Genomic DNA, 12679 nt, shown 5'->3' on the forward strand with positions numbered 1-12679 from the left:
TATGTCAGGAGTGCTCTGATGGTGTTTCCTGCTTGGCAGGGGGTTGGACTCGATGGCCCTTGTGGTCTCTTCCAACTCTATGATTCTATGATTCTATGAAGAGTTATTCTGTTCATTGCACAACAGAGGGGAGCTTTTGAAACATGTTCTTGCCTATAGGAGACAAGAGCCAAGCTGTGTCCCCTATGGAGGCAAAACCCAGCACCTTCGTGTTTTGTCTCGTGGGTCAAAGACTGAATAAATCCTGGTGAGGAAGAGGGAGAGAAATTACTTGCGGCAACTGGAGAGGGGAGATGGCATGTTCATGAGCGGGTAAAAAGGACTCTGCCCTCCCACCCTTTCGATCTGCCCCAGGCCTCTCAGCAGCCTGCACAATGGCACTAATGCTAGGGGCATGGGCAGGAGTGCCATCTCGCCCTCCGGATTGTGGGTGCCCGCCACCGCAACACGGACGTGCAACGTCACACGCACATACCTGCACATAGTGCGTGTGACATCACACCCACTACATGCAGGCATGTGCGTGTGACATCGCTTGTCCGTGTTGCAGTGGCCACTGGCAGCTCCTCTTCCTCCTCTCAGCAGCCAGTGAGGGCCACTTTTCCGTGGGGAGGGGCTCGCACTTGGAGGCAGAGAAACTCTGCCTCAATGCCCGAGCCCCCTTGCTGGCTGCAGAGGGCGGAGCTGAACTGCTTCTGTCTCGGAGGCAGCACCACTGCCGCTGGCCGGCTTTTCTCATTGACTTTGTGGGTGCCCAGGCTGGCTCCTGTGGGCCTGGGTGGGCACTCCTGGAGCAAAGAGGTTCTGTGGAGGATGTGAGCACCTGTGGTCAAAGAATGAAGGTCAACAAGACCCAGTGGTTTGTGGTAGCTTCCTTCTGAGAAATTGCCATGATGGGTAAAGTTGGGCTTGTACAGGATTATCCTGCTACTTTCCCATCTTCACAGGTGAGCCCACCTTCCATTGTGCTTTGGATGTTCTGGACCACAACTTCAGTCACCTTGGACCACTGGCCATACCGACAAAGGCTGATAGGAGCTTGTAATCCAAATCCTCTTTTCTGTTGAGAAAGGCAGGCTCAGCGTGTCAGGCTAGGATTCTGGAGGCCAAGAATCGCTGTGTCGTCTGATATGTTCACCCACAACTTAACACACAGGAAGCTGTCTTATACCAGGGTTTCGGGCAGGAGTACTCCCAGACCTACCCAAAGGTGTCAGAGTCTGAACCTGGGGTCAAATGCTTTGCCATTGAGTGACAACACCTTTCCACTCAGGCCATGCAGCTCTGTGGGAGAAATTGGGACAGTGGTTATTCTTCAGCTGAACTCTATCTCACAGGGTTCCTGTGAGGAGAAAATAAGTGCGAAACAATCAAAGGTGGCACCTTACAAGGGCGCCAACTTCAACCCCAGTTTATGGGTGCCCAACGGCGCCTGTGATGTAACGTGATGTTAGTGCGCCACAGCAGCACTTCCAAGGCCTTGGGGGGCCTCGGAGGTCACGCTAGAGGTGTAGTGGGAGAGCCAGTGTGGTGTAGTGGTTAAGAGCGATAGACTCGTAATCTGGTGAACCGGGTTCGATTCCCTGCTCCTCCACATGCAGCTGCTGGGTGACCTTGGGCCAGTCACACTTCTCAGAAGTCTCTCAGCCCCATTCACCTCACAGAGTGTTTGTTGTGGGGGAGGAAGGGAAAGGAGAATGTTAGCCACTTTGAGACTCCTCAAAGGGAGTGAAAGGCGGGATATCAAATCCAAACTCCTCCTCTTCTTCTTCTTCTTCTTCTTCTTCTTCTTCCTCTTCTTCTCCTTGTGAGGCCTCCAACGCGACTTCTGGTTTCTACCGGAACTCGTGTTGGAAGTCTGGCAGAGCCTTGGGCATTGCTTCCAAGGCAGTGCAGGGCCTCAGAGGTCACGTCCAAGCAGTGGTGGAGCTTCATGCTCCGGCACCGGGGGGTGGAGAGCAGGTGGGGGCAGGGCTGGTGTGCATCCCTGGGGCATAGCACACCCCCCTCCCCCCGCCGCAATGGCACCCCACCGGGATCACGCTGCCGGGGGTGGTGCGCTCCCCCCACACTCCTCTTCCTCCTCTACTGCTTCGAAGGCCCTGCAAGATCTCTGACGTGACTTCCAGTAGAAACTGGAAGTTGTGTCGAAGGCTTCGCAGGGCCTCGGACATCGCCTGGGAAGTCGTGTCAGAGCCCCACGGTGTGTGTGCTGAGGCTCCACCCAAAAAAATGGGGGAGGGCTGAGTGCCTGGGGTTGGCACCAGTGGTGCCTTAAGATCCCTGGAGGAAAGGAAGGAAGGAATGAGAACAGTGTGTCCCAAGAACATTCCATTTAGTTTCAAGATGAGCAGGTGACAGCAAAGGCTGCAAGGTTTTTAGCCGGAGCAATTAGAATAAGATCCACTATTTGACTATTGATTCAAAACCCAAAGTGTATTCTATATAATTGACTTTTTATTTTTATTTTTGTATATCATATTGTTGTTTTATTGCTATGGCCAATGGCTGATGCAAATAATGATTCATTCATTCATTCTCCATTTAGTTCAGCGGGACATATGCTGCTAGAGATGCAGGATAAATTCAGTTCAGTTCTCGTTTAAAGCAGAATAGATCAAATTTTCACTTTCCAAGACAACTGGAAAACTGAAAATCCATACTTATCCAATGCATCTCTCTAGCCAAGCAATGTTTACAAGAAATGCATGTATTAGTTGAAAGTGTGCATAAAGATGCATATATTTGTGAAAGCAGCATACAAAAAATAAATTATATTAGGAAAAGTTGCTTGCAAAAAGGTGTACCTTAGTAAAAAACCTCATGCAAAAATGTGCTTATTAGGGGGAATTCACACTAAAATGCTTAAGAGTTTTCACAAAGTATTTTAAAATAAAAAAAATAAAAAATCACAAATGTGGAGAACTTAATTTGAGACCGAAAAAATGAGAACATAATGTAAGTCCCTAAAAAGAGCCTGCTGGACCAGGCCAGTGGCCCATCTAGCCCAGCATCCCCTTCTCACCTGAGGGCAACAGCGCTGTGCCAACCTGCGATTCCTAGCAAGTGGCACTCAGAGGCCTCCTGCCCTTGCCAGAGCCCTGAGAAATGGAGAGAACAGAAAAGGACGGGTCTTAGCAGCTCTGCTAACGGCCTGGTAAGTGGGTTTAGGAGTTCAGCCAGGCAGCCTGTTCCAAGGCTCCATAAAGCACAGAATCATAGAGTTGGAAGAGACCACAAGGGCCATGGAGTCCAACCCCCTGCCAAGCAGGAAACACCATCAGAGCACTCCTGACATATGGTTGTCAAGCCTCTGCTTAAAGACCTCCAAAGAAGGAGACTCCACCACACTCCTTGGCAGCAAATTCCACTGTCGAACAGCTCTTACTGTCAGGAAGTTCTTCCTAATGTTGAGGTGGAATCTTCTTTCTTGTAGTTTGGATCCATTGCTCCGTGATGACATTCAACATACCCTGGTTTGCATTCAAGTGTTTATGCCATTCACACATTACGTTTTTAAATCTTACGGGCACATTAAGAAATAAAAACCATGTGTGAATATGCCTGCAGCAAACGTCAGTGAATGTGATCACTGAAGCCCATTTCTTCATTGACAATATTTCCCATGTCACAAGAGTGGGGAAAATCATCCTTGCCAACTGCCAAAAGGTAAACCAATATATGTGCTTTTTCTGCACGTATTGTTACAATCATTTTATTAAATTAGTTAGACTTTTCTTCATAAGGTTCTCCGCATGAGAAAAAAGGCAATTCTTCTTTTTTTGCAAAATCCATCACCTGCATTTCCGTTATATTGGCATTTGTTTTAGCCGTCTCCCCAAAAAGTGCAACTTGTTGACAAAACAATAACAAGACTGCCCCCTAGTGTCCATTATTTCAACTACGCCAGGAAAAACAAATCCCCACTGAGGGAAGAAAACAGGGCAGAAGAAACACATAATTTATGGGTGAGCCAATGTTGAACGACAGCCGCTTGTCAGAACGCTGACATGGGTGAGGTGAATAACGTCCCCTGTCTTGACCGCTCACTTAAATGAATTTTAATTTCAATGAAAAACAACAACAAATCATAGGGTTCGAGGGAATGAGGATTTAACAGGCCAGCTGACGACAAGGACACGCAAGAAGAACAGATACTCCGAGGGTGCTCTGTTACTGTGACTAAGCAAAACAACTCGCCATTTTTCATCAGAGCTGTTGGCGGTGCTGGAGAAGAGAAACCACTCCCATTTTCAGCACTCCTTCCCAAAAACACTTGCCCGCTGCCCTCGCCTTCAGTGGCCGAATCATGGAGACACCTCCAGCTCATAGTTTTACCCTTGCCCTCACTGACCATGTTGCAGCCCAGCAATAGGGAATCTGTGGCTTGCAGGTCTAATGAGGCTTCCCAGGCCTCTGTTATCAGAGATGGATTTAGGGGAATGCAGCCAGTTCTGTCTCATTGGACACAGTACCTGAGGGGATGCTGCAAATGATGATGATGATGATTTTTTTATTATTTATACCCCACCATCTGTCTGTGTCTATAGCTGGACCATAAAGAAGGCTGATCACCGAAGAATTGATGCTTTTGAATTATGGAGGAGACTCTGGAGAGTCCCATGGACTGCAAGAAGAACAAACCTATCCATTCTGAAGGAAATCAGCCCTGAATGCTCACTGGAAGGACAGATCCTGAAGCTGAGGCTCCAAGACTTTGGCCACCGCATGAGAAGAGAAGACTCCCTGGAAAAGACCCTGATGTTGGGAAAGATGGAGGGCACAAGGAGAAGGGGACGACAGAGGACGAGATGGTTAGACAGTGTTCTCGAAGCTACAAACATGAATCTGACCAAACTGCAGGAGGCAGTGGGAGACAGGAGTGCCTGGCGTGCTCTGGTCCAGGGCGTCACAAAGAGTCGGACAAGACTAAACGACTAAACAACAACAACATCTGTCTGTGTTTCCCCAGCCACTGTGGGCTCCTTATAGCATATATAAAACACAGTGAACCACAAACAGAGTTCAGGGTACGTGGGCAAGGCGAGAGGTTCATAACCAAATGCAAGCTCCAAGATGTCCAGGCAGCTGACACATCTCTCCGCCCAACCTTTTGAAGACTCTCTGCTTTATACCAAGTCAGACCATTGGTTCAACACTGTCAACAGTGACTTGCAGAGGTTTTGCCAAAACGAAACAAGATATTACATGACAGGGATTGAACCTGTGGCCTTCTGCATGCAAGGCACTATCCTTCCCCAGAAACCAGTTTCCCCATCCACAAGCCAGGAACTGAGGTTGCTGTTAAAGAGTGAATCCCACCCCAGGAAGGACAAGGGGAGCACCGGAAGTTGTGCTGGCATCGTTAGCACTCGCCGGATGTTGTCAATGACACCATTGCCTGACTTGCTTCAAACGTCTGAAAGGCTGTTGTATGGAAGATGGAACGAACCTCTCCCTGTTGGTCCTGAGAGCAGGACTAGAACCAATGGGACAGTGGCGTAGCGTGGGTTGTCAGCACCCGGGGCAAGGCAAGTAATTTGCGCCCCCTAACCCGGGGCAAGGCAAGTAATTTGCGCCCCCCACCCCCGCTGCACTGTCCCTCCCCCCAGATAGTCCCTTGCTCTCTCTCCGCACCGCACCGCACGCCTGGCACCCTCCCCTCCACAGTGGGCGGCGACCCGGCGGCTCGGATCGGATTCGCACAGCCAGCACTGCAGTGAGAGAGAGTGAATGAGCCAGGTAGGGGCAGAGAGCTGCGAGTGCAAGCGCGCCCCCCCCCCCCGATGTTGCGCCCGGTGCGGCCGGCCCCCCTGCACCCCCCACGCTACGCCACTGCAATGGAATAAAACTGCCAAGAGCCAGATTTCAACTAAAGCTTAGGGAAAACTTCCGAAGAAGGGGAAGAGGCATTCCTCAGTAGAAGAGGCTGCCTCAGGAGGCAGGATTTAAGCAGAGGCTGGATGGCCTATTCTCTTTTTTTTTTTTAATAAAATTTTTATTGAGTTTTACAATAAACACAAAACAACAACAAACAAGAAATTTCCAACAAGAAAAACTAACAAAAAAAAGAACACTACAACACACAAACACAAAGCAATAAAAAATAATAAGTATTAAAAACAATTTCTGTCTCCTTATACTCTTTTCATTAACTTATTTCCCCGACTTCCCCAGACCTCCCTTCTCTGTATTCCCAATCATATATTGTGTCCGCAAATTCTTTCCCTCTGTCATAATTTACTCTTATAATCATCTTAATTTATAATATATAATTACTTTTCCTTATATCTAAAAATGTTGGATCTTTTTCTATTTACTTTTTTACTAATAACCATTTATAATCAATCTGATGTCATCAAACATTCCTTATCTTATAATATTTCTGTAGATAATCTTTAAATTTCTTCCAGTCTTCCTTCACCGTCTCTTCTCCCTGGTCTCTGATTCTGCCGGTCATTTCTGCCAGTTCCGTGTAGTCAGTGACTTTCATCTGCCATTCTTCCAGCGTGGGTAACTGTTGTGTCTTCCAATACTGTGCGATGAGTATTCTTGCTGCTGCTGTAGCATACATAAAAAAGGTCCTATCCTTCTTATGCACCTGTTGGCTAACCATACCCAGGAGAAAGGCTTCTGGTTTCTTCGGGAATGTGTACTTAAACACTTTTTTCAGCTCATTATAAATCGTCTCCCAGAATGTGGATGGCCTATTCTCAGAGATGCTGTTGATTCCTGCATTGAGTAGAGGGGTTGGGCTCAATGACCTCTACAGATCTCCCAACTCTTAAATACTATGGTTCCTCAAGGGCCATGTCAGGGATGCCCAACATGGCCCACACACACCCCAGGTGTCATGGATTATGCAGTCTCAGCCAACCTGGCTAATGGTCATGGGAGTTGTGGTCCAACACATCTGGAAGGCACTGCATTGGCTCCCGCTGTGTATGACTGGAGTCGGGGGAGAATCCCAAATCTGGGCCCTGTTTTAGTGCACAGTTTCCTGTCCATCTACATACATCCATGCACCTAAATTTGCTTCTTTGTGTGCGTAGACCCCGCATCTCGTTGCAACGCTCTCTGCAATATCCTAAATCCGTAGCTTCAACTGTTCTGATCGTCACTTGATTCGTTATTAGCCTCAACCCTTTTTATTTTATTTTACTTTGCCAAAGAAATGGGCTGTTGAACGATGTGTATCATAGCTAATTAAACTTACTTTTTGCTCATTAAAGCTGAGTTAGCTGCTAAATGCGCCGTGACGTTATTCTAGTACAGTGAGTACAAAAGATGAAAAAGCACAAGGTGATTTTGATTATTATCGCAGCGAGTTCTCTTTAATTAATCTTACGTTTCCTTACGGAAATGTAAAAAGCACAGAGTCCGCCCCCCCCCCCGCCCCCGGTTCCTATCATTCGTCTCATTCCCCCTGAACAAGTTCCACTTGAAATACATCACCCGCAATTGGATAACATTACATCTTCCCCCTTAAGAAAAGTGAAATCAGCATTTGTGTGTCTCAGAAGCAGTGGTGGGATGTAAAGGCTTAAAAAATTTATGGCAATCATAGGAGCAGTTAACCAGGCAAACGTGATTACCCCCACAGCTACACACAGACAGAAATTGACTTAGAAGAATGGGATGGCAGCACTGGCAAGCATGTACACAGGAGGGAGAAATTTGAGAAACACAGTCACAATAAGCCTTCTAGAGATCCCATGAGGACTGGGGCACAATCAAGCTTTTCTCTCTCTTTTCCTTTTCTACTCCAGCAGTTTTCTCATAATCACATTAGCAGCCAAGCAAAAAAAAAAAACCCTGGTTTTATTTTTAGATAAGTCCTGAAGAGTCTTGCAACAGTATGTATGTATGTATGTATGTATGCATAAAATCGTTTTGGTTCATGTTTCTGGATTTCGTACCTACAGGACTGCCTCTCCTGGTATGTCCCACGAGAACCTTACGGTCTTCAAATAAAAACATCTTGGAGATCCCGGGCCACAGGGAGGTTAGGCTGGCCTCAACCAGAGCCAGGGCTTTTTCGGCCATGGCTCCGATCTGGTGGAATGCTGTGTCACAAGAGACTAGGGCCCTGTGGGACTTGACATCTTTCTGCAGGGCCTGCAAGACGGAGCTGTTCCACCAGGCCTTTGATGATGATGATGATGATGATGACAACAACAACAACAACAACAACAACAATTTATTATTTCTACCCCGCCCATCTGGCTGGGATTCCCCAGCCACTCTGGGTCTTCCAACAGAAGGTTAAAAATACAGTGGTGCCTCGCAAGACGAAAAGAATCCGTTCCGTGAGTCTCTTCATCTAGTAGTTTTTTCGTCTTGCGAAGCAAGCCCATTAGCGGATTAGCGCTATTAGTGGTTTAGCGGCTATTAAAGGCTTAAGGGATTAGCGGATTAGCTGCTAAAAGGCTATTAGCAGCTTAGTGCCTTAGAAAAAGGGGGTGGGGAGCGAAAAAAAATCGCCAGAATCGCAAGACATTTTCGTCTTGCGAAGCAAGCCCATACAGAAATTCGTCCTGCGAAGCGCATTGAAAAACGGAAAACCCTTTCGTCTAGCGGGTTTTCCGTCTTGCGAGGCATTTGTCTTGCGGGGCACCACTGTACATTAAAACATCGGTCATTAAAAACTTCCCTAAACACTCCGATTAAGAGTGGCTCTCTAGATCTCAAGCAGAATCCTTTCAATACCTGATATCAGACATCCTTTTTAATTGGAGGTGTTGAAAACTGACTGCATCACAGGCGATGAGAAAAGGGTTCTCCAGTATCAATGAGGCCGAGGCAGGTGGAGAAGCTGGAAACCCTAAAGCAGGGGTCAGCAAACTTTTTCAGCAGGGGTCCAGTCCACTGTCCCTCAGAACTTGTGGGGGGCCGGACTGTATTGGGGGGGGGGGTTAACGAATTCCTATGTCCCGCAAATAAGCCAGAGATGCACTTTAAATAAAAGGACACAATCGACTCATGTAAAAACACGCTGATTCCTGGACCGTACACGGACCGGATTGAGAAGGCGATTGGGTCGGATCCAGCCCCCGGGCCTTAGTTTGCCTACCCATGCCCTAAAGCAACTGCAGCCTCACAGTGAAAGGCAGGAGGGATCTAACTTAACAGACAGCCGACAAGTTGTGTTGATGTCACATACGATGTGAAGAGGGAGGCAAGTGGAAGTGGTTTAGAGAAACCAGCCTGCTAGGCTGAATGGTGAGGTGTGGCAGGCCAGGGCTGGTGGTTCCTCACCCCCGACCCCTAGCTTCTCTGCCCCATTTGCTCTGTGGGTGATTTGATGCCTTGCCAGAGCATTTGCTGTGTGTATATACTGAGAGCGCCTATAACTTCATATTGATTGCAGTTACCTCCCATGTCATTTAACACCTACAACAACCTTGTGAGGTAGGAGAGGCTGAGAGGAAGGGACTGGTACAAAGTCACCCAGTGAGTCTCATGACCAAGTGGGGATTTGAACCCTGGTCTCCCAGGTCCTAGTCCTGCACTCTAACCACTAGACCACGCTGGCCAAAAAAGCACCATCCATTCCGCCACCACCCCAACAGTCACTCAGTGTTCCCTGCCTCTTGAGTATACACTGTCCTTTACTGAGGTGTTTGGGGTTTCCTCCCCACCTTAGGACCCCCCCCCAAGTTTCCCATACTTCTCCAACTCTTGAAGTTCCCTCAAACCTCCTGTTGCCTTTTGGACCCTCTCCTTTGGTTCTTTTGAAAATGGCAGCCATTTTGTGTTATGCTGCATTCATTTTGTGACTGGAGGTCCCCAGAAGTTGGCGATTTGTGCACAATACCATACCGGCATCTCCATCAAGAAGACAAATGACCCAGTTCATTGGGCTGGATGCACCTTGAAGGTGAGCAGGTGTGGACTGCAATTCTAATGGCACTTACCTGTGTGAAGGTCCTATTGACCTTACTCTTTGGTTCTCTTTGGTCTTGTTTGCTGTGCACTCCTGATGGGACAACCTGGAGTCAACTGTGCCATGTAGAGAACCAGCAAAACTGCCAGTCCTTATCACTTCCATATGTTTTTACCCATAATTATGTCCCTGCAATATTCGGCTGCTCCTTTAAAAAACTTCTCACAATGCTATCTAAATCCATATTTAAATGTGCACCTATTCTTAAGATACATAATTAGTGTTGCCTCTAAAAACATGGATTAAAATGCATGTTTGTTATTATTTAGCTTAGATTGCAGAGAACGGCGTTCCAACATTTGGAGAAAGTGCAAAACCTGGTGGGTTGCAAAATTCAGCACATTACTCCGAGGTGTGGATCAGATCATCTCATGTAGGGACTTGCAAAGATTTCATTCCTCAAGCATCACTAGTCATATAACATATATTTGCACCACAGATGATACTGCTATATATATGGAGGGGGGGGAGCAGAAAACATGACTATAGAGAGCTACAAGCAATCTCAAGGAGATCTAATGACCAGTCTGGGTGGACAGCAGCAGCCCAGAAGGTACTTTGCTAAGAAGCTGCTGTCCGCAGTTCAGTGGTTTACCACACAGTGAACTGCGCACAAATCCCAGCACCTTCAGACAGCACACAGCTCCTGTCACACAGCTGCAGGCAAGTGAGAGGAAGCACCAACACTGGTCAAAAGCAGCCAAGGTGAAACTTCTTCAAGAATGAACTCATGGGTAACACATGAGGATCTAGGAGTCTTCGTTGACCACAAACTTGACATGAGCCAACAGTGTGGCGCGGCAGCTAAAATGCCAATGCAATTCTGGGCTGCATCAATAGGAATATAGCATCTAGATCGAGGGAAGTAATAGTGCCACTGTATTCTGCTCTGGTCAGACCTCACCTGGAGTACTGTGTCCAGTTCTGGGCACCACCGTTCAAGGAGGACACTGACAAACTGGAATGTGTCCAGAGGAGGGCAACCAAAATGGTCAAAGGCCTGGAAACGATGCCTTATGAGGAACGGCTAAGGGAGCTGGGCATGTTTAGCCTGGAGAAGAGGAGATTAAGGGGTGATATGACAGCCATGTTCAACTATATCAAAGGATGTCACATAGAGGAGGGAGAAAGGTTGTTTTCTGCTGCTCCAGAGAAGCGGACACGGAGCAATGGATCCAAACTACAAGAAAGAAGATTCCACCTAAACATTAGGAAGAACTTCCTGACAGTAAGAGCTGTCCGACAGTGGAATTTGCTGCCAAGGAGTGTGGTGGAGTCTCCTTCTTTGGAGGTCTTTAAGCAGAGGCTTGACAACCATATGTCAGGAGTGCTCTGATGGTGTTTCCTGCTTGGCAGGGGGTTGGACTCGATGGCCCTTGTGGTCTCTTCCAACTCTATGATTCTATGATTCTATATGTGGCTGTCCCAGCCTCACCCAACCTGATGGTCTTCAGATCTTGGAGCCTAGTAGTGGAGAAGCACAGGTCTGGTGGCTGAATGGAGTCCTCCTAGCCTTTCTCTCTGGCCCCTCAGCACTCTCCCCAGGCCACCCCACCCACTCCACCCACCCTCCCCACTGGTCTTGCTTTGCACCCTCCATTAGGGCGGGGCATAAATAAAAATTATTATTATTGCTTTTGCCTGGCTGGAAAAATATTCTTCAACTCTGCCAATGCCTCTTTGCCTTGGGTGAAGGAAGGAGAAAGGTGTGTGAAGGCTTGGGCTGTAAAATGTTCCTGCTCCTGTTGTGGTCCAACATCTGGGGGCACCAGATTAGGGGCCTCAGAAGTTTGCAAGGGCCACCAAAAAAGGCCTCAAGGGCCGCATGCAGCCCTCAGGCCAGGAATTGGAATACCCTGCCATAGATATAATTCAGTAATATTGCATCTGGCTACAGGTCTTTGAAATTTCTAGGCTTCTCGAATTACTAGAAGTGGCATAGGTCTGGACAAAAACACAGCTCATTATTTCCACATGGTATTTCTTGCCAACGGAAGGAACTCGACTTGCCCTAACCAAAATTGCCCTCTGAGAGCAGGGAAGACCCGCCTTGTGCTGTGCAATTAATTCTAATATTCCCGTTGTCAGAGCATAATTGCAGTTTCTCTGCTCAGGTAAAGGGGACTCTAACAAGGCACCCAGATCCATTCCAGATGTTCTCTCGCTCATTATTAAGAATTAGCTGGGAGCCATTAGCACGCAGAGCCATCCGTGAGGATGCTCAGATGCCATCTGGAAGAGTTCGTTGCCACAGCATGTGAGGCAGATGGGAGGTTGTTTGGGAAGCTTGAACTGTAGGATTTTCTTCGTTTAAAAGAAACAAAAAAAGAATGAAAGCGGGAAAGTGTATTAATTATGATTTCATGAGCCTCTACTGCTGTGCTGGGGGAATGAAAATTTATCACAGTTTGAAAGAGGTCAATGACAACTACCAGAGGGTGTGATGTCCTGGTAGAAATTAGAAGAGGAATTCGATTCAGTTCTCACTGACAGCCAAAGTTATCTAAATCCGCACTTTCTTCAGCAACTAGCCACCCTTTGAAATCTGCACTTCCCTGAATTTTGCAATGCAGTTCTCCAGCTCATGTAGTGTGTAAAAATGCATCTACTCATGTAAAGTGTGCATTCAATGCACATACAGTGGTACCTCAGGTGCAGATGCTTCAGGTTACAGACTCCACTAACCCAGAAATAGTACAGTGGTGCCTCGCAAGACGAAATTAATTTGTTTTG

This window comes from Podarcis tiliguerta, assembly GCF_965153285.1.
Source record: "Podarcis tiliguerta genome assembly, chromosome: 16".
NCBI classification, from domain to species: domain Eukaryota; kingdom Metazoa; phylum Chordata; class Lepidosauria; order Squamata; family Lacertidae; genus Podarcis; species Podarcis tiliguerta.